Source organism: Solanum pennellii, chromosome 8 (genome assembly GCF_001406875.1).
Source record: "Solanum pennellii chromosome 8, SPENNV200".
NCBI lineage: Eukaryota > Viridiplantae > Streptophyta > Magnoliopsida > Solanales > Solanaceae > Solanum > Solanum pennellii.
The window spans coordinates 9,428,745-9,453,302 of NC_028644.1; the positions used below are offsets into that span (position 1 = coordinate 9,428,745).

The 24,558-nt window shown below is 33.1% G+C and overlaps 1 long non-coding RNA gene across 1 annotated transcript; it reads right to left on the bottom strand.

Annotated features, from left to right (window-relative positions):
• Positions 1-318: 318 nt before the first annotated feature.
• Positions 319-23,283, bottom strand: LOC107027201. Its single transcript, XR_001457727.2, has 3 exons — positions 23,023-23,283; positions 10,728-17,675; positions 319-437 (listed from the first exon to the last, which is right to left on the bottom strand). It is a non-coding gene; the product is annotated as an uncharacterized LOC107027201 (long non-coding RNA).
• Between the last annotated feature and the right edge of the window lie 1,275 nt (positions 23,284-24,558).

Below are 24,558 nucleotides of genomic sequence, written 5' to 3' on the forward strand. Positions count from 1 at the left end.
ACGATCCTGCAGGACGGACCGTCATAGCCATGACGGACCGTCACAAGCTTCGTAATCCCACACTTGGTCAGACTTCCCCATCTTCCTTCAGCAGCTGCACTACGTTGCCACCTACGGACCGTCACAAGCACGACGGACCGTCATAAGCTCCGTAGGTGGTCTCTTCTGCATTTTTTCGCTCAAAATCTCCGCATTCAGCCTTGGACAGATTTCCTGCAAAACAAAGAGAAACTTATATCAAAATTAGCACAAAAAGGCTTTCGGACACACTAAACTTAAGGAAAAAGTATTAATTATACCGTGAAACCACGGTATATCAAACTTCATAGCTTGATAGTGGTATTTCCCTGGGAAAGTGAGGACCTACCAACCTTGAATGATTAAGAATTTCAAGTCTTCTTCAAAGTCGTCTCCAAAAGTCCTTCAACGAACGAAACCTAAAATGTTGGGGAAAAGAAAGAAATGGGATTAATACACCACTTGTACTAAGTATGGGACCGTATGCACACATATCATGAAAACATGCTAAAAAGGGACATTTCATTTAAGTATGCAATTTACTTTGAAAAGCTTTATGCACATTCAATAAGACCATACCGTTCAATTAGATATATTCATTAAGTAAAAAGCATGTACACCACAAGACCAACAATACTAAGTCTAGTCAAGTCGACATACATAGCACATAATTGGGCATATAGTCAAAGCAACTCTATCATAATGTCATAATAGTAACAAGCATGAATAAGAGTACATTTTAACATAACCGAATCATGACAATTACCCATGAACCCTCATTAAGTCAATAAGTGCAATAACCAAGCAAAGCCCCATTACTTTACTCAATCAAGTGACCAACAAGAATCATGACCAACATCCCACTTCACATAGCATGGAAATTTAAGAGTACATATCATCATACTTAAACAATGTAGACCAACACTTATTCATAAGTGAAACTAATCAACATATAGTATCAACAATGTACAAGTTCATCATATACATATCATGTACCATTGTTATCATATTCATACATAAGAACATCCTCCTAACACTTTCTTCAATGCTAACTAGTGCAATGTTTAGGTAGAGTCTCATACCCTTACCTAGACTAAGCTAAACCCCTTAGGTTGTCCTAGTTAGAGTTCATTCCTTTAGTTTATTTTGTCTTTTGGGAACATCTTTCCCTAACTGACATAGACCAAATGAGCTAATGTGGAATCCGATGTCATGGAACTCTACACCGAAGGAAGGCGTACTACTTGCGAAGGTAGTACCAAAACATGAACAGAGCAACTACGTGGATCCACTATCTAGTATTCCTATGGGCAACATAGTTCAAGAGCTAGGAGATATAGTTGGGACCCTCTTTATGCTACATGCATTATAGTCTCCAATCTCAAGAGTACATTAGTGATCCTACCTTCCCAATGTTGGAAGGGACACTCCTCACTCTAGTTCACTCTGTGCTAAGCTAGAGTCCCTTTTTGAAATGTCTTTAATGTTTTTATTAATCATCATAGATGAATGTAAGTCATCGGGTCCAATCCCTTGTGTAATCATTGTCATTAGCTCATTACGAATTGCATGAGAATATCCTTTCATGACAACCCTAATGTGTGAGATTAGCATAACATCTTCATCATCTCATAATAAGGCACATAGGTACTTCATAACCAACCTTATATCATTTAATCTTAAGCATAATCTCTCAATCACATATTCAAGACATTTCAATTAATCATCATACCAACACCTACTTAGGTTAATCACAAGTCATGCTTCGATTGAACTACATCATCAATCACAAGCCATCATAATTGAAGTAAAGGTCAGGATCATAAAGACTTACTCAATCTCCTTCAATAGACATCATCATGGTCTTACCATCAACCAACCTATTACATCCAACAATAGGTGTAGTAACATCAATCAATAGTAATTAACACAAGAACTAGGTCAATTGTATCATCACTATCCAATTAGCAAATATTCATAACCTAGGGTTAGGGGGGAATAGGGTGCATCATGAATTCATCAAGAATTAGATCCAGTCCCAAGCATATATTACCCTAGTCAATCCATACATGAATTAGAATAGATAAAACAAGTCTAATAATCAATTCATTCTTCAATTCCCATCAATTCATGACAAAGATCCAAGATTGGGAAATTTGGGGAATGGAACATGATCAATAAGAAATTTTATCAATTAACATCAATTAATCAACAATATATACTCAATTGGGCATAGGAAAACACAATTTATCATCAATTTGAAGTTTAGAAGAAAACGCATTAGAATTGGAAAGCCCCATGGAATTGAGTAATTTAGAAATCAACTTTGGAAGGACCACTTTGGAAAAGGAATCCCAAGAGTGAAGTGTCACGACCCGGATTTTGGAATCCGAATCGCAACCGGCGTCGTTGACCTCTCAAAGGTCGCAGACAAGCCTCATCTTGCATTCATCACATTCATATGGTTAATTTTAGCAGAACATTTAAAACTTTTAAACGTATGAAGTATATATAGACTTCATATAGTTATTTCATGAATTCATCATATACTAAGCTCAATATAAAGAAACAACCATCTAACAATTGCGAAATCAATTCAAATCAAAGAATAACATATCATAGTAGCTTGCCAAAACGGCCTTATTACAAAGCTTCAAATAAATGTATAAAAGAAACGCTAGGGACAACATCCACTAGCTATGTGTAAAACTAAGGCTAGACTAAAACTGTAGCATCCTCGAAATAAAGAAGAGAATGGGGAAAAATTTTGGGCCGGAAAACTTTTTAACTAGTAAGTTCGAATTTCCCAACCAAGTCCAGGTTTGGACGAAATCAAAGTCACTAAGGTATAGGGAAATCTGGTAACAAGTGGTGCTCTTATTATGATTTTAATCACATAAGTAGATAGATAAGACGTTAAGTAACCCGTGCAACTTTAGGGAATTGAATTCGGGTGAGTAGAGTTTCCAAAATCGATCTTAGTGTGAACGTCTAGTTTCTAAGTAGCGTGAGTTAAAGGTTTGTTGTGAAATAGGAGTTTGAAACTCTTAATTCGACTTATTTGTTCCGTGCAATCCATTGTGGCGGGAATATTTCCTCCAGGGCGGGGCCGGTGTAGCAGTATTAGGTCCCCCATGGTGGGACAGTCGCGAATTAAGTCAGAATAAAAACCCAAAACATTTTATTCTGCACTTTTCGACTTTGAGATCTAACAAAAAAACCAGGTGTTTTCTTGATAGTTTTCCACCATTCTTGAGGCTAAAGGTAAGGGTTTCACTCCCTAAATTTGTTTTTTCAATCCGTTAAATGTAAATTTGTGGGTCGTTATTGTTGTGGAAGCGTTTTGAAACTGTTTAGATGGTGGGAAAATCCCTGATTGCAATATTGGGATCATGGATTTGATCTAGGGTTGATAGTGTTTACTTTAATACGGTTAATTATTCATCGTTTATTTACCCCCATGTTATATTAATTATTTTTAGATCACAACAGGGGAAAGAATTCGAAAAGGGAAGAATCAAGTTTTTAAGGGAATCAAGCTTTGTTCGAGGTACGTGATGGTTTTGATTCATGTTGTTTGATATATGTTTGTTCATACTTCATTATGATACATGTATGTATGTCAATGTGTCATTATTCATCACATTAATAATAAATGGGAATAGATGAATAATTTAATGTCATGAATCATGTGTTGGTTGTATGATTATGAGAATGTACTTTGTGAATGCGATTGTGGCTTGTTGAATGGATCGAGTGTTGCCTTCCAACACACTAATTGGGAGTCATTGCCACGTATCGGCATAAACATTAGAACGAGTTTCACGATCCGACACACTAATAGGTACCACGAACCGGTATACTAACAGTTTGGATGTAGGTTCCTTGAGAGGACCATTCGCTTGACATAAGTTTATATCTTAAAAATTGTGAAATTGCATGTTGTTCGAAAATTATATAGATATTGTATATAGTCGGTGTATGCATGTTAGAATTATGTTCAGATGGCTTATGTATGTTGCACTTAGTGGGATAGTCGCGTGATCCTACCATTACATTGTAGTTGTTTACTAATACTACATTTTCTCTTTCTTTGTTGAGTACATGGCATCTTCAGGCGACTACTAACAGACCTCGCTTAGAAGATCAGTGATCAATCGAATTCAAGGGTGAGCCAGTTTTTTTGGCCTGCCATGCGTTCTATTTTCGTCTGTGTCCACATCTCGGTCATAGACTAGTACTTAGGATTTCTTATGTTTAACTGGATTGTACCCCTTTTTTAGACTTGTTGAGCTTTAGATGTTTTGCTATATTGACTTTTAGGTCTATGTATTATTATGCATTTGTTTTAATAGACTTTTGGAGTTTATGGGAACTCTAATTATTTTCCTTTAAGTATTTAAACCTGCTTCCATGTCTTTGAATGCCTTACTTTTTGGTTGAGTTGTTACTTTGAGTTATAGTAATGGTTCTCTCAGCGGAGGGTTAGTGTGAGTATCGATCACGACGGTTTGGGTGGTGACAGTAATTAGAAATGTAGCATGTGTTATGCTCGAAATGTTAGCAGAGGAATTGAAGATTGAGCCAAAAAAATATGTTGAGTCTGATGAAAAGAGTGACTCTTGTTTATTTGGTTTGGTGAGCATACAGATCCACAAGTTATACAAGTTAATAGGACTAATAACATAAATGGACTTCAAATATCACTTAAAAGATGGTAAATGGGTCTCAGTTCCACCTGATGAGCACTCATCTTTCATCATTGTTGGAGATTCTCTGCAGGTAATAATTACTATTTTTCATGTGATTTTTTCAGATTTTGTACACACGAATAGTTTTCGCTTTTCTCTAGCATTGAAATAAAATTTTAGAATTCTACTTTCATAATTTTCAAAATCTAAATGACGACAAAAAGTGTTCTTTAATTTTTTTTCCACTCTAATTTACTCACAAAAGCTTAAAACAACTCCACTTTGTTTTCACAGTTAAACAATTTACATTTTTTTCAGTTTTGAAAAAAAAAGTACATAGGCACGTAACGGCCATGTTTTGTTGCAAAAGTTGAAAAAAAATAGTTTTTTTCTCCAATAGTAAAATTTCATGATAAAACATGATTAAGCCGTCCACTTTTAATTTGTCCATAGTAGTAGTATCATTTTTCAAATTTGCCTACTTAGTTTATCTACATTTTCAAAAACTACTGATTGTGCAAATAGAATTAATCTATAGGTATATAACTTAAATGGTACATAATAAACTAAATGATTCATATTAATTCCACTATACCCTTCAACTCCCATTATGATTCTTCTAAAGATCAATTAAATGATATAGCATACGCATGTCTTTAAATATCTATATTCAAAGAATAAGTATTCCACTCTTTCTCGCTCAACTCCACATATTAGGCATTTTTCATCTTGGCTAAGTCCTAGTTTCCACACTCAATCTTTTGTGAGTAGTCTTTCAATTAGGGATAACCAACTAATGAAGTTATGCTTAGGGAGGACTCCTTTTCCCCATATCCATGTGCTCCATGACCATTTGTCGTGATCCACGTCTCCGTTTATATCCGATTCCTATAGTGTATCTTAAGTATGTGTAAGCCAACCATTTTGTATGTGTATTTAATGTGACAAATTTTCTTCTAATACCACAGCTTTCACTTGGGCTCTCGTACTCCCACCATTCGCCATCTCACAGGTAGATATGGTTTACCCATTTGACCTACATGTTAGCTCTGTCTTTTGACCAATGTTCCACACATACTTCCCAATAGCTGCCTCATCCCATTGTACGCACTTAGTCAGTCCCAGCCCTATCACTTTTTGCTTGACATACAGCATCCACACAATTAATGGAGTTCTATTAGTGTGGCGCCTCCTTGTCCACATAAAATTTTTACAATTAGTTGTTATATGTTTGAGCACCTATTTTGGAATAATGAATGTTATATGTTTGAGCACCTATTTTGGCATACTAAACATTGTAGACCAATAGCTACGTATATGAAGGAGGAAAACACTGACTATTGTTACTCTCCCTGCATAAGAAGGATTCCTAGAACCCCAACTTCTTACTAGAGTTGTCAGTTTATCAACCAATGTTTCACAATCAATTTTTGAGACTTCCCTTACTGAAATGGGTACTCCTAAGTGCCTGAAAGGTAGATCTCCTCTATGAAATCCATCAGCTCACATATATCTTCAATACATTGCCACTCCACATTTGCACAATAAATGTTAGACTTATTAATATTTCTGTTAAATCCTAATGTGTTGGAAAAGCTTTTGATGCTCCTTAGAATCAGTAGTATGGACTGAAAATTTCACTTGAAAAACATGAGCACATCATCTGCAAAACTTAAACGGTTAAGTTTCAAACTTTTGCATTGTGTGTGATGTAAAAATTTTCATTGTTAGTGGCTAGGATCATTAATCTCGTGAAGCATTACATGCAAACTACAAATACTATTGGGGATATGGGGTCCCCTAGCCTCAATACTCTTTTCCTTAGATATTACCATACAAGTCTCTGTTAAACGCAATAGTGTAGTAGGGGATTGTTAAACATTCCCTGGTCCATCTAGTAAATTGTTCTGGAAAATTCATTGCATGTAGCATATTCCTTACCAACTCCTATTCCAATGTGTCTTAGGCTTTCCTCAAGTCAATTTTTGTCAGACAATTTTCTTTAGTCTTCTTCATATTGTACTTCCGCACCAGGTCTTGAAAAATGAGGATATTTTGAGCAATTGTTCCAGTTACAAATGCACTTTCATTATCAAAAATGATAGTGGGGAGAATAAGTCGTAGTTTTTTGTATAGCACCTTGGATATTTCTTTTTAAATAGGATTACAACAATTTATAGGCTTGTACTCTCCTGACCCTTCAACATGTTCTTTTTTGGCACTAATGTTATTATAGTATTGTTCCATACTTTGAGCATTTTCCCTTTCCTGTAGAATTCAACTACTATTGTTTTGAGATCATCCTTGACTTTATCCCAAGAGTCTCTGAAGAATTGGCTACCATAACCATTTGGTCCCAAGCTTTTACCCCCCCCCCTCCCCCCCACCAATTGCATATAGAGTTTCCTTTCTTGGAGAATTCAACTACTTTTGTTTTGAGATCATCCTTGACTTTATCCCAAGAGTCTCTAAAGAATTGGCTACCATAAACATCTGGTCCCAGGCTTTTACCCCCCTCCCCCCAATTACATATATAGTTTCTTTAATCTCCTGCGTTGTTACTTCTTTTTCCACTGTCCTTCTTAGCTCAATGTTTCCAAGAGCGCCCTTTTCTACTACCCTATTGCATACAATTTCACTGTCACTTTTAGAGGCACCTAGAATGTCCTTATAAAAGTCAAAACAAAAGCTTGAGCAATACCATCCATGTCTATATGTATGCTTCCTTTGAAGTCCTTATTAGTGCATATCCTGTTGCAGCTTTGTCTAGCCTTGATCATCTGGTGAAAGAAATTTGTGTTGAAGTACCCATATCTTAACCACTAGAATTTACATATTTGTTGGAGATAATCAAACTTGGCCATATTCCATCTTTGGTAATACTTGTTATATTTGACCTCTTCCTGGATTAGTATTCCATTTAGAGGGTCCCTTTGCGGTCTAAGTTGACATTAAATGAGTATTTCGTGGGCCTTCTTCGTACTTCTTTCAAAATCATTGAATATTTCTCTTTTGGGAGCTCTTAGATTTGTCTTCAGCCTATTTAATTTCCCCATCATACATTTTAGATCCTGCAAAAGGTCTTTCCTAACTCTTTTCCACTCTACTTTTAAATTCAGGAGCGAGGCTTCACATTATGGTATATCTGAAGCTTGGACTAATATTTAGTGCCCTGGCGTACCAAGGATTTTAGAATACCATATATTCTAGGGTATACTCTCGGATCGTGATAGTATATAGCAGGATTGATAGGGTACTGGTGATTAAGGAGTGGATTGCAACACTGGCTAAGATAGAGTCCATTTTGAAATGTATTTAATGTATTTATTAATCATCATAGCTTAATGTAGGTCATAGGGTTTATCCCTTATATAATCATCATCATCATAGCTCAATAAAAATTGCAAGCGTATTATCCTTTCATTACAATTCATACATGTGAGGTAGCACATTTACATAATCACATCATGATAAGGCACGTTGGTAAGTTATCACCATCCTTATAACATTTACATCTTAGCCAACAACTCACAATCCATAGTTGAAGAAATTTCAATTAAACATCATACCAACCCTATTAATCTTAACATAAGGTATACTTCAATACAACTTCATCACTTAATCACAAGTAATCATAATTGAAGTAAAGAATTGAGATCATAAGACTTACCCAATCTCCTTCACAATGCCATCATCAAGGGCTTACCATCAATAATTCAATTCATCCTAACATTGGTTTTAATATCATCACACAATAGTAATCAACACAATAACAAAGTCAATTGAATCACTACACAACAATTCATCACTAGTTCATAGCCTAGGATTAGAGACATAGGTCAAGTTCATATTCTACTTCACAACCTAGGTCAATTACTCAAGAACTAGAATAATTGGATTACAATATATAAAAATCTACTCATAATTGGAATAATAACAATATAGAATAGTAATTCACACATTAACCAAGCTAATTGTATCAATACTACACAATTCAATTCAAGATCACAACCTAGGGTTAAGGGGAAAAGGTCATCTTTCCACAAACTAGGTTAATGCATCAAGAAGTAATCTAAGTGATTCATAATACATGTTAATCTACTCATAATAAATAAAATGAATCATAAACAAAGCAATTCACAAGATCAATTTCATATTGGATGAAAACCCACTTGAATTTCATACTTCTGAAATTAATTTGGAAAAGCCCTTTGGGGAAAGAGATCCCAAAGGTGAAAGAAATCCCATACATCACTAATTTATGAAGTTTGATGGAAAAGACCTTTGGGGAAAGAAATCCCAAAACTCTCCTTTTCTTGGTCTTCAATGGGGTTTTTTTGGGAGAGAGAAAGAAGAGAGAAGGAAGAGAAATTGGATTTTGGGAATAATGGGAGTTGGGTTTAGTCTAATTAGGTTTGGGGTCTTTATGGGAGTCATTAGCTAAATTAATTAGGCCTCCCTTAACCCCTAAATAATTAAATAACCCCCTAATTAATTTAATTTAACTAACCAAAACGTGTAGTAAAACAGTCTCTTGACAGAAGAAACCCTGACCAACGGGCCTTTGTCAATACACGGGCACTATTTCATGGACGTCCTGTGCAGTCATCGTTTTGGTCAGAGATTCGTCCAAAAGAAACTTTGTCAAAAATTTCTAAGTTTTCACTTACGGTGGTCATCGAAGCCCGTCGATTGGACCACGCCTCGTCGATGGGCCACATTGGTGAACACTGTCCGACATCTTTTAGCCACATTTGCAAGGGTCCTCCTCAAGGGCCCTTGGTTGGTCCTTGGGGAGTCGTACCCGGACATTTTGACTATAAACCAACTCTAATATGTGTTAGACACCTCACCACCAAATTTTATCATTTTCAGACTCTTAAAACTTAGTCAAATAGGATAAGGCACACTAGCACCTCTTGAACTAGTTTCCGCACGTCATGGACATTCCTTGATATTTTGATTGTAAAACTTCCTAAATGACTTATATAAATTACAATTGACTTAAAAACAGTGTTACACTCTTAGAATCTCATGTTAGGCACTAGATTAGGCTTTATACTTCCGGAGTATTACACTCATATTCACATTCTTCATGCATCAAGTAAGGGAAATAGGTCTACCAAAACAAGACACACTTCATTATCATCTTATCACATGTATAATATCATTCAAGTAGCACATATGGTCAACTAAGTATACTTGCAAGTCACCCTAAATACTTCTATAGAAACACCACTATAATTCATCACAAGACTCGTATAGTTAACTAGGAAGATTCACACTTCAACATCAAGTATACACATATAAGGCATCACTGTAGCCTATCATGATCACATATAATCACTTAGAAGAACACATGTTTTGACTTCATACATGCACATAAGTCATAAAGACCTTCACAGTGATCACATATTCAAGTTATAACATGATACAATCATAATTCATAAAGTAATGCCGACAAGGCCACATTTTTCACAATTCACATAGTAATGCCAATAAAGCCAAATTGTTCACAATTATATCACATAAGCACCGCCACCATAAGTGGACCATACCAATCATCACAATTCAAGACCTATACTACAAAATATTGAGAAGGTTAGGTCAACATACCACCAATCAAATCTCAACAACTCCAATCCATAGTCAATTCAACCAACTAAATCCACAAAGGCTCTTACCAATAGATATAGTCACCAATTCAACCCAATAATCACAATATCCAATGATACAAGATAATACAATATGAATTTCATCAATTTAGGACAACCTACATAAAATTCTAATACTTCTTACATAACTCAATAGTCCAAATAAAACTACTCAAGAAATCAATACAATTGAGACATGTTCAAATCAACCATAATATAGTTAAAGTAAGGAAATCATAAAAATTTATGCAAGAACCCATGGCTAGATAACAAAATAGGACAATTCATCTTTTAAAAAGATCTTAGAAACCACTTTAAAGATTGGCTCCTTGAAGAAAGAAGATTAAAGGATGAAACATCATACCTTGATTGATGATTAGACACGAATTGAATGAGAATTGATGGAGAAATCAAGATCCAAGCTCCCACCTTGCTTCAAGCTCCAATGGAGTTCTACAGAGTTCTTCTTTGGGGTTTTGGGTTTGATTTTTGAATAATGAATTGACTTGGGGTTATATACTTATAAAACTACTTAAAAATACCCTTAAGTAATCACCCAAACCATTTTTAGAACATTAGGTGAATTTCCCAACTTTTCATGATGTCCATCTTCTCAATCAAGGTGGGAGACACTATTGAGGTATTCATCGACCACTTTTATGTTGTAGGTGAATCATTCGATGATTGCTTGGTCCATATAGGTGATTCACTAAAATGGTGTGAAGAAAGAAGTATCACTTCATGGTGAAAGAAGGTATAGTTCTTTGTTATCAGATCTAAAACAAAGGATTTAAAGTTGATATAAAACACCAGGCTTTGAAAAAGTCTAAAGTGAGCTTAGGTCAAGTCCATGAACCTAAAATGGACCATGAACCCTTTATAGAACCCTAAATGGGCCATTTACGGCATCACTATCTGTTTAGGAGAAGTGGCCTTGCCATTTAAGGCAGCCAAGAATTCGGGGTTGTCTGTATGGATCCCTAATTGGCTAGTGAAGAGTTGTACGGACCATTTAGAAGTTCATATTGGTCACCCATTAACTTTTAGGTTAGAGCTATTTTACTATTTATCTTATGTGTTTAATACCTAATCTATGTCATTTTAACCCCTATTATAAGCCCTATATAAGTGATTTATGTACTAAAACTACACATTCTAAATTATTCACCTAAATTCTAAATTTCCCTCCAAGTTCATCCGTAGAATCCTCTCTAATAAGGAGATTGCTATTGGTGAGACAAACTCTACTAGCGGGAGAACATCCATATCTATATCCTCTCTGTACTAAGCAAAAATCCAAGGGATGGTCATTAATCAGATTTATTTCATTATCCATGGAATGACACAATTAAGAAAATAATCGAAGCTAAAGTAATTTACAATAGCTCCGTAACATAATTTAATTTAGGTGAGAAAACCTTTCAATCTTGTGAATCCTTTTGTGAGAAAATCTTTCAAAATCATGATCTTATTAGTATGTGAGAAATATCATTCACAATAAAAACATTTATACTTTACTCTAAAAGAATTCTCAAATCATTTACATCAACTTCATTAAAATATACATGTCTTCATAAATTCATCCTTCATAATTCATAAGCTTAATCATGTATTCATAGTCTAAAAGTATAGATTATGCATGAGTCCATATATATTCAAATAAAAATCATGTAATTACTTATTTTTTAATTAGAATATAGAAAACAACTAGTTGACTCATAACTGAAAAGAGCCCATGAAGATTGAATAAAATCCTAACTTTGAATTGTGATTTAGCTTTGTAAAATTGGAAGATCTTGGGAACCTTATAAAAGAAAGGACTCCATAAGTGAATACCAACATAGCTTAGTGATTAAGTCCCAATGGCTATGGTGAATTCAAGATGTTAAAATGAAACCTTATTTTCTTGTTCCTTAGTACACTTGTATAGCTTTCTGTCATTTTTGTTTCCAGAATTTTTTTATGGTGTATCCGTCACATCTCAACCACTTCCTTTTGATGTAATAGATGACTTGTTTAGACTATGTAAGACTCTCAGCTTGTGAAACTCTTTTACGATATAGGACTATTTTTTTAAAAATAAATGTTTCTTATCTTGTATGATGTATGTTAAATGGCTTGTGTGAGGCCTTTCAAGGTTGTGTGCGTCATTTTACACCTAGGGTACACTTTGGCATGACAAACTTTGTATTCAGAGCAAAAAGTTTAGAAAGATCCTAGGTTTTGTAACAAGCCACATCAAGTGGATTCTTATTAATAAATGTGAATCGCACTATATTTATGAATATGAAGCTATAAGATGTTTAGGAAACTCCACTTCGAACAGCATTTTAAAGTCATGCGCTAGAGTATAACTCTTTATGTCTCTCTTATAATCCTAATCTGATGATTTTTAGGATATGGCCCCTCAAAGAGGTAGAAGGAATATGGGTGAGAATATGAAACAAGAAGATCTTAAAGTTCCAGTAAACCTTTTTACCAAAAAAGTTACCAATATAGAATTTTGAACCACTTTTCAAGTGTTAGATCCAGTTATGACGGCTCAAGCCAATAGGGAGGTTGTGGTCCCCAAAAACCCAAATGTGGGTATGGCGGAAACTAGAGTGAGGGATTTCACTAGAATGAATCCCCTGGAGTTTCATGATTCCAAGGTTGATGAGGATCCTCAATAGTACATTCATGAGTAACATAACGTTTTGAAGATCATGGGAGTAACACTGGTGGAAAAGGCAGAATTAGGCTCTTATCAACTTAAGGGTGTTGATAAAGTTTAATTTGAACAATAGAAGGAAGAGTAGGCGGTAGATGTGGGTCCTCTTCATTAGGAGAAGTTTAAGGTTTCTTTTCTTAATAGATTATTTCCTCTTAAGATGATGGAGGCAAAAGTTTCTTGAGTTCATTTACCTTTTCTAAGTAAATATGAGTGTGAAAGAATATTCTTTAAAATTTACACAATTGTCCAAAATGTTCATTCTATGCTTCTCGACTCTAGGGCAAGGATGAGTTTGTTCAGGTGTGTCCAAAATGGTGGCTAATGAATATCGTACCACCATGCTTATGAAGGGAATGTATATCTTTCATTTAATGACACATTCTCAATAAATAGAAAAAGAAATGTTAAGGAAATATCTAGGGAGGCAAAGAGGGAAAAGATCGGTAATGGTGACTTTTCACATATAAGGTCGATGGAAATGGTTGTTCTAGATTATGACAAAAGTGTTTCGGTCAAGGTTTCTTTAATGCTTCGATTCAAAAGTTCAACAAAGATAGGGTGTCTAACTCTAAGCCTCAAGAGGGAATGGTGGTAGATCTTCTTTGTCAACTTGTACTAAGTGTGGAAGATAAAATATGGTAATTGCCAATACAGATGGTTGTTTTAGTTGTAGTAAGAGGGGCCATAACATAAGATATTGTTCGTCACTTTCTACTAAGGGAAGATATGGTAGGTAAGCTTCTCCTAGTGGTTCGGGTTCAAGTTCTCCAAGGAAAAACATATTTTATACACTTCAAACTCGACAGGAGCAAGAGCGTGCTTCTGATATGGTTACCAATATGTTGAAAGTCTTTCATCTTGATGTTTATGTGTTATTTGATCCTGGTGCTACCCTGTATTTTGTGACGCCATATGTGCCTATAAGATTTGATGTTTCTTCATATGTGTTATTAGACCCTTTTTTTTGTCTCTACTCCTATTGGTGAATCTATTGTGGCTAAGAGAGTCTATAGAAATTATCCCATTTCCTTATCCCATAGAAACACTCATATTGATATTGTAGAGCTTGATATGTTAGATTTTGATTGTATTCTAAGTATGAATTCTATGCCTATGAGAAAGTTTTTTTCTTTCTTATAGCTAGAAAAATAATGTCTAAGACCTGTATATATCATCTTGTTCAGAATTCTTGAGTCGGTCCCCATTTCAAATTAGTTTCCAGAAGTGTTTCCCATTTATTTACATTGTATTCCTATCGAAAGGAAAATAGACTTTGGTTTAACCTTCTCCCATATATGCCGATTGTTTCTGTTTCTCCTTACCGCATGAATTTGACAAAAATTAAGGATTGAAAAGGAACAACTGAAAGATTTTCTGGATCAGGATTTCATCCAACTGAGTATCTCTCCATTTGGTTTTCAAGTCTTGTTTGTTCATAATAAGGATGGTTTATTCCCTGCCAATTAAACAAGGTTACTATTAAAAATATGTATCATCTTCCATGAATAGATGAATTTTTGGATCAATCCAAGGAGCGACTACTTTTCAAAGATGGACCACCGGTCAGTTTATCACCAATTGAGGGTGAAGGAACATAGTATTCAAAATATGGATTTTAGAACTCGGTATGAGTGTTTATACAATACCGTTGTTTTTATGATTGATATCTTGATTTACTTGTAGAGTTAGTATGGGCATATCGATCACTTGAGTATTGTGTTGCAAGTTCTCAGGGACCAACCACTATTGCAAAATTTAGTAAATGTTACTTTTGGTTGAGATCTATGGCTTTTCTTGGTTACATTATTTCCGGCAAGGATATTGAGATAGATCCTAAGAAGAGTGATGCGGTTAAGAGTTGATCTAAGACCTTTATGCCCTTTAGATATTCGCAACTTTGTGGGTTTGGACGGATACTATAGAGGGTTTTTTGAAGGATTTTATTTGATTGCATCTTTATTGACTGCATCAATCAAAAATAAAGTAAATTTTTTATGGTCAGAAGCATGTGAAAAGAGTTATCAAGAATTGAAAGGTATACTTGCCTCTAATCCAATGTATAATTTACCAAAAGGCTTTAGTGGGTTTGTTTTTGTTATGATGCTTTAAGTACTGGATTAGGATGTGTTCTTATGTAAAATGTGAAAGTTATTTCTAATGCTTCAAGGAAACTTATTATTCATGAAAAAAACTATCTTGTCCATGATCTGGAACTAGCGACAATTGTTTTTGCCTTAAAGATTTGGAGGCATTATCTGTATGGAGTTCATATTGATGACTTTGCCAACCACAGAAGTTTTCATATGTGTTCAATCAAAGGAACTCAATATTCACTAACGTAGATGACTATTCTTGAAGCTTTATGATATGATTGTCTTCTATCACCCGGGCAAAGCCAAATTAATGGTCAATGCCTTGAGTTAACTTTATAAAAAGTTGAGATCTTATGTAATTGATTTAATGGATAATGGAGATGATCATTTTCCTTTGATTGAGTTTGGTTATAATAAGCTATTATTGAAACATTGGTATGGCTCTATTTTAGGCTCATTATGGCAAGTATAGATCTTTAATAGGTTTTGTTTAAAGTTGGTGAGGTTGCTTTAAGTGGTCCCAGGTTGTACATGAGACTATGGAGAAAGTTCGTCTTATTAGAGAAAGATTGAAAACAGCTCAGAGTTGACAAAAGTCATATGCCAATGTTAAAAGAAGAGATCTGGAGTTTGATTTGATGATGGTTTAATTAAATATACCTATGAAGGGTGTCATAAGGTTTGGAAAAGAGAAATCTTAGTCCCCGATTCGTAAGCCCATTTCGGATTTTGAGACGTACTGGTAAAGTTTCTTATGAACTTGATTTTCGTAATGACTTAGCATCGGTATATTTAAGAAGTTTGTTGGATATCCGACATCCAATGTACGATTAGAGAATCTTGATATAAATGAAAGTCTTTCTTGTGAAGAGGTTCCAATTGAGATTTTAGACCGTCAAGTTGGAGAGTTGAGAAACAAAGAGGCAGCAACGGTAAAAGTGTTGTGGAGGAAACAAATGATTGAGGGTTCTATTTAAAAGGTAGAGACTGATATAATGTCTCTATATCCTCATCTCTTTCCCTCCGCTCCTACTTTAGCTTGAGGCATTTAGCCCTCATGATTATTTCTTTAGGGTTCTTGTGTTTTAGTCATTCCCATGTTTACTCATGTGTGCATGCTCATAAAAAAGTTGATTGTTTAGGATATGATTTAGCTTGATTTAGTACTTCATGATTATGTGCCATACACTGATTATGTGCAATTGTGTATGATTTGCAACTATGCCTTATGAAATGATGTTTTGACTATTATTTAGCTTGGGGTAAATGTTCCTCCTTGTTTATGTGCATTTTGATAAAGTTGCATTCATGTTTGGTTGTTAGTTTCTCTCTTAAACTTTTCATGTTATCTTAAGTTCCATTCAATGATGAAAGCTCCCAAGGAGGAGATGTTGTAACACATCGGGCTTTCAAAAAGGTTATATTGAGCGAACAAGCAAGTCATCAATCAAAAATGAAACATAAACCCTTCAGGGAACTCTAAAGGTTCCGTTTAGAGCATCATTGCCCATTTAAGGGAAGTGGCCTAGCAGTTTAAGGCAGATAGGAATTCGGGGTGATTTGTACACCTCCCTAAACAGCCAGTGAAGAGTTTTACGGACTGTTTTGAGGTCCATATAGGTCACGCATCATCTTTTAAGTTAGGGATATTTTATTCTTTCCCCTTTTTTATTTAAAATCTAAGTTATGTAGTTTTAAACCCTATTCTAAGACCTGTATAAGTAATTTACTTATTAAAACTACCCATTATAAATAACATTAGCTTGGATTGGTTGCTTAATTGTGTCTTTCCATGGATAATGAAATAAATATGATTGATGACCATTCCGTGGTATTTTTGTTAAGCACTCGGAGGATATTCAAAATGATGTTTTTACCATTAGTATAGGTCAGGTCTCTAGTAGCAATCACTTTGTCCCTAACTGTGTGCCCCATAGCTTGTGCTAAGTGACATAGCTAGTGGATATACTTTAACTTAACTCATGGTTCTTACCTTTCCAAGTAAGGACATCTCTTTTCCATATGGGATGGTCACTCAATACCATGTTATAGCTCACATGGTATATGTATGTGACATGTTAAGCTTGCATTGACTATGTTAAGCTTGCATTGACTATGATTTTATGACTTGTGTTTTCAAAAGGTCAGGCAAATAAATCACATAATAATTAGAAGCAAAGAGTTAATACAACAAAGCTTCAAACTACATGTAACCATCTTTTTTTATTGATTTTATTTGACCAATATAAAAATAATAAATTTGCTAATGCTGGTATTAGTCTTGTACTAGGCTCATTCTATTGTAAAATTTTATTTGAACAAAAGTTAATAAAAATTAATCAAGTTTTGTCTCAGCTTTGTAGAGAAAAAGCAAGAAATACCTTTGAATCATCTTTTACTTCGCATAGAAAAGCTCATTAACTTCAACTTCATCTTGAATTTCGATTATGTAGCTTCTGGTGAAAGCTTTGAGAGTGCTAAACTTGAAAATGAACCAGAAAATCATCTGTCTTGCATTTAAGGAATGATTCAAGTTAGACTAACTATTGAAATTTCAGACTAGTATTGAAGATAAGTTCAAGATGAGTTACCTACACGATTTTCAAAGTCGGCGAGTTTATCAATAATTAAAAATTTATGTTGTGATCTTGCATATTTATTGGTCATGGTAGATCAAGAAGTCTTACTATTCATGGTCTTTTCTCTTTTGCTTGTTGTCTTTTCAGTTTCCTCTTTATTTCTTTCTTTTTGCCTAGCAGATATTTTGGTTGTCTTTCTTGTAGGTTGATTTGGTGGGCTTTGGGCCTTAACCCATCAGCCTTATTTCTTTCTTTTTGCTTAGCAGATATTTTGGTTGTCTTTCTTGTAGGTTGATTTGGTGGGCTTTGGGCCTTAATCCGTCAGCCTTATTGTTTCTTTGTAGACATATTTGTTGAGTTATTTACTAAACATGGAAAAATAACTTAAATACACAACTATAATTTTTATATTCTCTAATTTTCCCTACTTTTTTTAAATATTACATAATTCCCTTTTTTTTAATTTTAGTGTAAGTTTTTAGATACATTACATTCTCTCTCCTATAATACACATTTACCCATTTTAATGCCTATTTTTTCTCCATTAAAACACTCAACCTCTTAAATCAGTTTTTGAATTTTGAATTTTATCCATTTAAACACTCAACCTTTTAAATCAGCTTTTTGATTTTGAATTATTAAATTTAATTAATTTTAAATAAAAGACCAAATTTTGAAATTTTGAATTTCAAAATTCAAAAAATTTGAAATTTAAAAAAGTAAAAATTTCAGGAAGCAGGACAACTTCTCTTAACTTCTACCGTTTTGTTCTCCATCAAGTTTCAGTTCTTTTTGCATGATCCTATGAATCTTCAGATGGATTCAAACAAAGACTCTGGCTGTAAGAAGCTCAATTAATAGTCTCTTCGGCTGCTTTTCGTAAAGTTAACATTTCCTTTTTGTTCTACGTTAAGATGTAATCTGGATTTGATAATATTTCATTCTTTTACAGATCTGTACAAACTAGTCGTGCTAAACTTGGAAGGGTCTGTTGTTACTGCGTCATGTTTGGATTACCTCACAGGTCTGCTTTTACTGTTTTAATTTCCATGTTAACTTACTAGGACTAGTTTGCGGGACAAACTTTATGAAGTAAAAGAGAATTTTTCGGGGAATTACTTCTCTATTCTGGGATTCCATCACGTTGTTGAAGTTTCTGATAGTTCGTTTATCATAATGCAGCTCTCACTTCGTTGAAGTCGCTAAATGTCAATAGATCTCACCTTTTAGATGATGGATGTGAGAAGTTTTTGGGTAAGTGGAAGACATTTGTTATCTGCCAAAAAGAACTGACTAAAGCAAAACCATTCCACATTGTTAGCCAACCGTTTTATATCTGCAGCACTCAGCAGTTTGAAAGAGTTAAATCTGGGATTTAACAATATCATGGATACATGAATTTGTTGTGTATCATAATATTTTATATGTATCATGAAGTTTTGAAAATTGTTATAATGTATCATTCAATAAGTTTAGTAAATGCGTCATCAACTGTGCTTGATGATACATATAGAATCAGTGTGTACAGTGTTTAGTCAATGCATTGATACATGTAGTAGATATGTATCACATGTTTTGCATGTAGTATGAATTCCTGAAAACTGATATCATGTATCAGTAAGGTATTAGTTGTTTAGTTGATGTACTGATACATGTTTTGAAAATTGTTATAATGTATCATTCACTAAATTTAATAAATGCGTCATCAACTGTACTTGATGATACATAGAGAATCAGTGTGTATATTGTTTAGTAGATGTTTCTGATACATGTATTAGATATGTATCACATGTTATAATGTTTTAGTTAATTCACTGATACATGTAGTAGACATGTATCACATGTTTTTCATGTAGTATGAATTTCTGAAAACTGAAACCATGTATCAGTAAGTTATTAGTTGTTTTATTTAGTATTTATATTTCAATATCGTTATAATTTGTTGTTTTATTTTCAAATTGCAGCCAATGAAGTACAAGATTAAAAAGATACCAACACATCCCATAAGGTTTGCTGTCAATTTTAACAACAATTTCCTAAAGGACAAGAATGTGATCAGATTCCAGGGGGGAGGAGTATCTTCAGCAGACTGATTATGCAAGGAAACTGTACTGCATATAAACACCAGAGGCAGAAGCATCTCCAGCTTCCAAAGACCTTTACTTGCTTCAAATTCATACCCTTAGGTCTTGTAATTAGAGAAGTTGTTGTATTGTCTTTTTATTCACTATGTAAGATTGTTTCTCGTGTTTTGTAGCTGTAGCATGTATAGACTTTTTGTAATTGATAGGAGTGTAGATAGTTATCATCTATTTGTTTTGTATTGAACACTATTGGATGAATAGAGTGCATCGTTCACAAAAAAAAGACAGATATTCAACCAAGCATAACATACATAAAATAAAAGCGAGAAACCCCAATATTCAATTATAACTAAAGAGAAACATTATATATTCTTATTGTCAAATTGACCGTAGTGTACTTTAAGGATTTCAAAGGATTCTTAGAAATGATCAACAATTATTTAAAGAAGCCAGATTGAAAAGATAAATAGACTTCAAAATAGATGATATAATCTTTGATTTTCAAAATTTGAAATTAATATCCAATTACGTGCTGATTTTATGGTGATTAATGATCTGTTACCTTAAATTAAGCTGTTTTAGTAACAACATTAATTGTACCGTTTTTTCCCCATTTTTTTCTCAACAGTTTAAACTTACCATGTATCATTTACCATGTATCACTAGAATCTAAAGTATCACAGAACAACAAATTTAAGGGATTTTTTGTAAATACTAAATTTATCGGGACAGAATGTAATTATTGAATTACACTATGGGATTCCTTAAATTTTTACTNATCAGTGTGTATATTGTTTAGTAGATGTTTCTGATACATGTATTAGATATGTATCACATGTTATAATGTTTTAGTTAATTCACTGATACATGTAGTAGACATGTATCACATGTTTTTCATGTAGTATGAATTTCTGAAAACTGAAACCATGTATCAGTAAGTTATTAGTTGTTTTATTTAGTATTTATATTTCAATATCGTTATAATTTGTTGTTTTATTTTCAAATTGCAGCCAATGAAGTACAAGATTAAAAAGATACCAACACATCCCATAAGATTTGTTGTCAATTTTAACAACAATTTCCTAAAGGACACGAATGTGATCAGATTCCAGGGGGGAGGAGTATCTTCAGCAGACTGATTATGCAAGGAAACTGTACTGCATATAAACACCAGAGGCAGAAGCATCTCCAGCTTCCAAAGACCTTTACTTGCTTCAAATTCATACCCTTAGGTCTTGTAATTAGAGAAGTTGTTGTATTGTCTTTTTATTCACTATGTAAGATTGTTTCTCGTGTTTTGTAGCTGTAGCATGTATAGACTTTTTGTAATTGATAGGAGTGTAGATAGTTATCATCTATTTGTTTTGTATTGAACACTATTGGATGAATAGAGTGCATCGTTCACAAAAAAAAGACAGATATTCAACCAAGCATAACATACATAAAATAAAAGCGAGAAACCCCAATATTCAATTATAACTAAAGAGAAACATTATATATTCTTATTGTCAAATTGACCGTAGTGTACTTTAAGGATTTCAAAGGATTCTTAGAAATGATCAACAATTATTTAAAGAAGCCAGATTGAAAAGATAAATAGACTTCAAAATAGATGATATAATCTTTGATTTTCAAAATTTGAAATTAATATCCAATTACGTGCTGATTTTATGGTGATTAATGATCTGTTACCTTAAATTAAGCTGTTTTAGTAACAACATTAATTGTACCGTTTTTTCCCCATTTTTTTTTCAACAGTTTAAACTTACCATGTATCATTTACCATGTATCACTAGAATCTAAAGTATCACAGAACAACAAATTTAAGGGATTTTTTGTAAATACTAAATTTATCGGGACAGAATGTAATTATTGAATTACACTATGGGATTCCTTAAATTTTTACTATAAACATTGAGATCTTTTGCTCTTTTGGATTTAAAATAAAATAATGCAGATCAAAATAAGGAGTCATTTTCTTTTGATTAGGAATTAAAAAGAAAATGTGACTTGGAATACCATAACTTAATTTCAAATGTCTGTTTTGAATAAAATAAAATAATCTATATTCAATATCTTTACTTAAATTGAAAGTAAAAATCCTTTGAGATCGAAAAAAGGGTCATGACTAGAGTTAGTGCTAATAATTGGTATTCTATACTCATTAATGGGCAGGCTCATGATTTTTTCCATTCAACCAAAAGGGTTAGGAAAAGAAATAATTATTTATCACCCTACTCTTTTTATTTTGTCTACAGAAATGCTATCTAGAGCAAAGTTGGTTAAACTTATACTTGTTTATCAAGTATAGATATTCATGGTTAAAAGACATCTCAAAAAGTTGACAATTAATTCTGAAGCTTTTAGAAGTACATACACCACCGATTCAGACTAAAATTGTTACACTCTCCGAGGGGAAAATTCAAATATAATATTGATGGTTTAGTAAAATTTGGGACTGGGTCAATTACTTTTTTTTTATAGGAAATGAAACAGGATACATGATATATTCTGAATCAAGATTGGTGGAGAATGTTTTTGTTACTGAAGTAGATATTAAGGCAATTAAAATGGATATAGATTATTGTTTAAACCAAAGTTTTGTACTTTTGATTATCGAAAAAAGTCATTAATTTTAGAAAGTCATAAATAGAATTTGGGAAGTCCCATATTTGATATCTCTGGATGTAGGGTACATAAAAGGATTGATGATGAATAAAGAGGTGATGGTGGTGCATACTTATCAAGACACGAACACACTGGCGGAATTTTGAATTATCATACTTTTGATTTTGTAGGCACACACAGAAAGAAAATTTCTAACATGCATGAAATTCCTCAACAAGCACAAGTTATACAAATCGAAAAAAAATAATATGTCGAATGTGAGAATACGAAGAATACAAAATATATGCTACAAGTTACAGAGCCAATAGAGAATGAAAGAACAAAAAAATACAATAGAAGAAACTACAGTTGAATATCAATACCTTATTTTTTCATCTAAAAATTTATCTTCTTAAATAGTAGTATCAACTCTATTGGGGTTTAATCTGTTGAGAGGATAAATTAGAAGTTGTAACAGTAAGAAAATGAAAACATTAAGACAGGTATACGATCTAGGAAAAAGGCAATTTCATGTTCAATTTGAGTTCTTTTCTGTTTTGGGAAAAGTTGCAAATTCACATACCTTTTGAGCCAACATAGATCTACTACAATCATGTTAAAGAATTCTTCATTGGTGTTTAATCATAACGTTAATGAGTTTTTCGTTTTTCAAGTGATTACAAGCTAAACATGAATATTGTTTGTAGAGGATGGTGATCGGAAGTGTGATATGTATTGAGGAAGACAACATGCTTGCGGGCCATCTTGATTTGTTTACTCATTTGATTTGATGTTGAGGACATCCGGTAGAATTGAAGAAGTTTTCTGGAAAGTCCTGAAGCACTTGTCTTTTTTTGTTTTAGTGATTTCATTTTTTTAATTTTTTCAATCTAGGTCATATATATGGGCTTCTGCATTTGTAAATAGCTTTTTTTAGAGAAAAACTACAAAATATGACAAACATCAATATACGTTTAAATAAAATAGCTATAATCTAATTTTTTAATGTTATGTGGATATAACTATATAGTAAATAGCAAAAAGTTAATTATATATCAATAATTAGTTTTTTATATATATATTTAATATAAATAAATATTAAATAGGAAAATTATTATTATACTCATAATTAATTATGTCTTCATCAATACCTTTTCTTTCATCAATATCCCTATATTACATATTTTTTGTGTTTTTCCCCAAATTCCTACCCATTCAAGATCTTTTTTTATGATTCTAGGAGCGATTTTTGTGAATTCATTATAATGCATTTTCTAATTGATTTATCTCCTCGTTTTTATAAAAATTTTATTTATATACATTTATTTTTATAGTGTTTTGAATGAAATTGTTTTTTCACAAAAATTATATTGTTTTTATACTTTTCTTTCCATGAAGAAATTGCATATATCCTTGCGAAGAGTGTCACCTTTAATGCTAAATTGATTTCCTTGTCCCGACGCACCAATGAGAGATCCTCAGCGGTCTATGAGATGGAGTGTAGGGAATACCCTCAGTTCAGCGGAGCCATTAGGTTATTGTTGTTAGCAGAGAGTGTAGATAGATAATTTTGTTGTTTGTCAAATTTGTATATAGTATAATACCTATATACATAGACAATTGTATTGTAATATTTATACGAATGGTGATTTGTGAATACAAGTATATTAGAATACATAAGTAATTTATCCAATTTGATTAGGCAATACAAGTATAGTTAAATCATTTATACTATATTTTGATAAATAATACCTAAGTTAACATCAAACCTTAAGTATTATAGAAATAACTTCACGAAAAATAGATCGACGTTTTATTGATTTTTTCAATTTTTTATATAGTCAAATACTTACACACTCTATTGTTTTTCCATTTTCTTATTCATCAACAGTTTTTTCATATGTATAGTATATTGGTGTATTGATTTTTTTGGTTTAACAATAGTGTATCCTTTTTCCAAATGGTTGTATTCATATACTAAAATTGTACTACTTTACCTTGTTTGATATATTAATACATTAAACTTTTTATAAATCACTTGTATCCTTGATATATTAATACTTTAAGTTTTATAAATAGAAACACCAATTTGAATTAAATGTATTCAAATGCTAATTGT